Here is a 5,186-nt window from a genome sequence, read left to right as displayed (position 1 = left end):
GCAACATCAGCTGAGGCCACTAGAAGTAAATTGAAATGATTTAGGGGCGCCTGGCTGGCTCAGTCGGCAGAGCCTGTGACTCTTGATCTCAGGCTCGTGAGTTCAAGCCCCATGTTGGTGCAGAGATTATTTAAATAAATAAAACTTTAAAAAATAAATAAATAGGTGTGGGCTGTGCCGTGGCTGGAAGTTACAGTGGGGCGGCAGCTAAGAAGGCGGTTGTGGTGGCGGCGGCGGTGGCTGGGGCAGCGACGGAGGAAACAGAAGATGGCAGATTTTTTTAAAGGACTGACAGTCTACAACAAAAGCAACTTTAGTCGATTTCATGCTGACTCAGTGTGCAAAGCTTCGAACCGACGTCCCTTAGTCTACCTGCCCATGTGGGAGCACCCATTTGATCAGATCATTGTTACAGAAAAGATAAACATCCTTTTGTGCTACCTACATCAGCAATGGGACAAAAAGAACGCCAATGAGTAGAGAGACCAGGGACAAGTGGACCTTGAGGGTGAGAGCTGGGCAACCCCCACCCCCGCCCCCACAAGGTCCCTGACAGCCCAGACTTGCATAAGGACACTTAAGAGGACACTTAAGACTCTTATTCCCCCACAGGTACCTCTTGTGTCTTGTCTGCTCCAAGCCTGCCCTCCTTGTGTAAGCCCCCCCACCCCCACCCCCACCCTCGCTCTGCCCCCCACTGGCCCACCCACACCCTACCATCCATACCACTTCCAACCTCATAGGAGCTAATGCATTTATTTTCCTTGAGTTTTTATTTATGCTGTAAAATGGGACATCAGACCCAGTATATGATGTTGGCAGATGCTTTTTAAAAAACAACATTGGGAGCACCTGGGTGGCTCAGTGGTTTAAGCGTCAGACTTCCGGCTCAGGTCCTGATCTCAAGGTTTCTGAGTTTGATCCCCATGTTGGGCTCTTCACTCACAGTGAGGAGACTGCTTGGGATTCTCTTCCTCACTCTCTCCCCCATCCCCTCTCTCTTCTCTCTCTCTCTCAAAATAAATAAACAGAATAAAAAACGTTGTTATTCACAACCTACCTCCAGATCCCCCTCTGTGTCCACCCCCCTCCCCCAATTCTCCTCTGGAAAAACCAGAGCGTGTCTGCAAGGGTCTAGAGCCAGGTAGAGCCAGGGCCCTGCTGTGGCCCAGCAGCATGTGTGGGAGCCTTTCTCTCTGCTCCTACTCTCCAGAACGGGCCTTAAAGACTAGGCTGGGACCTATTCCGTGCCCAGGCTTCATTCTTAATGTGTGCCAGGGTGAGAAGTCGGCATTTCCAGATCTTTCTCTTAAGTCATTTTATCATGGCCTAGTGTGTGCTCCGTGCCCACCCCAAAAAAAGTATCTTTCCTCCTTGGAAATTAGCTAATTAATTAATTAACTTTTAAAAATGATTTAAAGAACATAACCTAAATAAATGTTTTCCAATCCCAGTGTAACGTTCTTTCCCTGGACACAGCATCCTAAGGGAATGTGTCACAATTGCAGTGTGACAGAAAAATCTTCTACTCCAGGCCCCTGCTCATGGTTCCCTCCTTCCCTTGGCAGGACTCTGCTGTCTCATCAATACCACCACAGCTGATAAAGCCCTTCTATATTTCTCTTTGGTGCAATTCTCCTCTTTGTTTCAATGGGACCAGCAGAGGGCTTTGCTATGAGCACCAACCTGGCTGTCATCCAGACCAATGTTGTTGACTCCATACATCACTGGGACATTGGCCATTAGCAACACAGCTCCCAGGTTTTTGTAGCTGCCATCACTGCCCAGTGAGGAGATCACCGCCTATTCCAACCATGGCCTCCATTACCCCATATTGTGCCTTTATGCCAATTAGAACAAAGGATGCCCTTCCTGAAGACAATGGACATCCTCTATCAGAAACCATCATGATATTCTGATTTTATTAGCATGCAACACTTGGCTGCCATTTGCTGCAAAGATTTGTCTCTGGTATCTGTTATGTGAATTAGCAGAGCACAGCCCACACTCTCGGACACTCTTGAATGATATGTCCTTCTAAAGCAGTATTCACAGCTTGCTTATATGGCTTCAAAAGAAGCACCTCTGCTCCTTCCATTTTCTTAAGGCTTCCTTGCCTCCTCCACTCAGGGCTGGGTCCGAACATATCAGCCATCAACCACCATCAACCAGGGGGGGTCAGAACATATCAGCTATCAACTGCCATCCACCATCTATGGGGGAAATTCAAAAGACTCTTCTCCACAAATTTCAAACCACAGCCTTCTAAACTGAAGTGAACTTTGTGCCCACCAGGCATACTGTTAAGGAGTTAAAGTCACCTTTGTCTTTTCTCCCCCTTAGAGATGTAAACCTGCTCTTCTAGGCTCCAACAGTTAATCCTTAAAATTCTTTCCATTTCTTCTGACAGTCCCGGCACTTTCTTGTGCACAGTGGATACCTGAAATCCCATTTGGATATGCCAACACACATCCCTTTCCTTGTGTATAGCTGTGGTCCCAGGAGCCTCTGCCACATGATTGTGACTGATCAGACATAACTTACCCTCAGCAGCCCAATCCTGACCTGCTCCAAAATGGTCCACTTCCAGTCACGGGCCACCTGTTGTCTCCTATTCACAATGGATGCTATTTAACTGCCAAAGACCACCCAACCCTACAATAAGGTGTTTAAGCTAAACCAAGAAGCCTTTCCCTCTACATTTGCACTAGGTTAGATTTTTTGGGGAAAAGAGAAGTTTAAAGAAGAAGATATCAGGGTTCACTGAGCATCTTTATGAACAGCACTCTAGGATAGATACAGATGGGGATGCTGAGATGTATAGTCAAGGCCTCTTCATGAAAGAAACTTTCCAATTTAGTCTGGAAGAAGAGTCACCATACTTTGCTGTTTGCTTGCCACCATCCCAGTTTACACACCCTGTCCCAGTGTAATTAGTATTTGAATCACTTTTCATTCTTAAAAATGTCATGGTTTGGAGGCGAAGAGTTTATACAGTCACCCTAGAGATAAGATGCATTCACATGAGGGGCACCTGGGTGGCTGAATCAGTTAAGTGGCCAACTCTTGATTTCAGCTCATGTCATGATCTCATGGTCATGAGACTGAGCCCTGAGTCAGCCTCCACACTGAGTATGGAGTCTGCTTAAGATTCTCTCTCTCAATGCCCCAACCCCATTCCTGCTCTCTCTCTCAAAAAAAAAAAAAAAAAAAAAAAAGGATTCACATGAAAAGAGAACTTAGAAATCCGGGTGGAACACTCTATCAAGTTCTGGGTAAAGGGCTGTTGCAATCCTTCTTAAGAGACGAAACTGAGGCTCCAGGTGTTTAAGTAGCTTCCCAGGCCCATGAGGCCTGTTGGGAATCGCTGGAACCAGTATCTAAGGCTACTTCCTTAGCAGCCCTTCCCAGCAGAGAAAATGGGGCTTCCCAGAAAGTGGGGGGAGACACACGGGGGTAAAGACAACACGCCCCAAGAATGTCTGTTTTCATTGCTTATAAAGACAAATGAAAGGTTTTTAAATACTTTTAAGGGGGCACCACAGAGAGTGATGGATTTTAAAGCTATGAAGACTACTTGGCATTTACACATACCAAAGGTTCTCTGGATGCTGAGTGAAAAGGTGCTTAGGCTCTTTGTGAATGTGAGAAGAAGAAAGAGAGAGAGAGGATACACATGTCTATCTGACTCCATTTTAGAGGCTCAAATAAATTATTTAGGAGTTTTGCCTGGGGACGCCTATCACCTGGGCTGGCCCAGTCATTTCTATACTCTGGCTCATTCCCCAGGTTTGCCCAGCTCCTCCTATGTGCCATGTTCCCAGTTCTCATCGTGCAAAGGAAAAGGGATAAACTTTTTTATCCCCAACATCTGCCTCTATGTGAAGAGTTAATGGGATATCTGGCTTGGGTGCCTATATCCAGTTCAGTTATTTATACTTTGTGTGGTTAACCCCACCATGCATATCTTGAGATGTCCCCCAAGCACCCTGCTGATTAAGGGGCTTTTCTGTGTGTTCTCATGTCTAATTCAAATGGCTCCTGGAAGCCTTGCAAGGGAGAGCAGGCAGTGGGGGTAGCAGGGCAGAGCCAAATTCTAAGACCCCATGCCTTTCCCTGGGACAGGGACAGATAGGGAATTCCCCCCAGGCTAGATGAATTAATAAAGACATGCAGGCCAGCAACACCCCAGTCACTGATATCCTTTTGCAAATTGTCAAAGAATAATTTTCAAAAAGTCAAAAACATGGTACAACATGGATGAACATTGAGGATATTATGCTAAGGGAAATAAGCCAGTCACAAAAGGACGAATACTGAATGATTCCACTTATGTGATGTATCTAAAATAGTCCAATTCGTAGAAACAAGGACCACAATGGCGGTTGCCAGGGGCTGGTGGGAGGGGACACAGGGGAGTTGTTTAGTGGGTATTAAAGTTTCTGTTTTACAAGATGAAAAAGTTCTGTCTTACAACAATGTAAATATTCTTTTTTTTTTTAAGAGAGAGAGAGAGAGAGTGTGCACAAGCAGGGGAGAGGGCCAGAGGGAGAGGAAAAGAGAGAATCTTAAGCAGACTCCATGCCCAGTGTGGAGCTGAATGTGGGGCTTGATCATGACCTGAAACAAAATCAAGAGTCAGACACTTAACTGACTGAGCTACCCAGGCGCCCCAACAATGTAAAAATTCTTAAAACTACTGAACTATAGACTTAAAAATGGTTAAGATGGTACATTTTATGATGTGTGGGTTTTTTCCCCATATACATACACACAAACATGATTCTGCAGGGAATTTTTTGACATGATGAAACTGTTCTGTAGCCTGATTGTGGTAGTGGTTGCACAACTTCTATACGGGTTAAAATTCATAGAACTGTAAGGGTGTGGGGTGGCTCAGTCAGTTAAGTATCTGCCTCTTGATTTCAGCTCAGGTCATGATCTCACGTTTTGTGGGTTCGAGCCTCATATCAGGCTCTGCACTGACAGTGTGGAGCCTGCTTGGGATTCCCTCTCTCCCTCTTTCTCTCTGTCCCTCCCCCACTCATGCTCTCTCTCTCTCTCTCTCTCTCTCAAAAATAAATAAATAAACCTTAAAAAATTTCATAGAGCTGTACATAAAAAGAGTCCATTTTGTTATGTGTTCATTTTTTAATTAAAAATTTAAAAACATAGTTTTCATACAA

At 45.2% G+C, this 5,186-nt stretch overlaps 1 pseudogene; it reads left to right on the top strand.

The window, feature by feature from the left end:
• The first annotated feature begins 207 nt into the window (after positions 1-207).
• LOC101080776 lies at positions 208-581 on the top strand (annotated as a pseudogene).
• The last annotated feature ends 4,605 nt before the right edge of the window (positions 582-5,186 follow it).

This window comes from Felis catus, chromosome A3 (genome assembly GCF_018350175.1).
Source record: "Felis catus isolate Fca126 chromosome A3, F.catus_Fca126_mat1.0, whole genome shotgun sequence".
Classification (NCBI taxonomy): domain Eukaryota; kingdom Metazoa; phylum Chordata; class Mammalia; order Carnivora; family Felidae; genus Felis; species Felis catus.
Note: the sequence above shows the minus strand (reverse complement) of the source record. Positions and strands in the feature narration are given on the sequence as shown.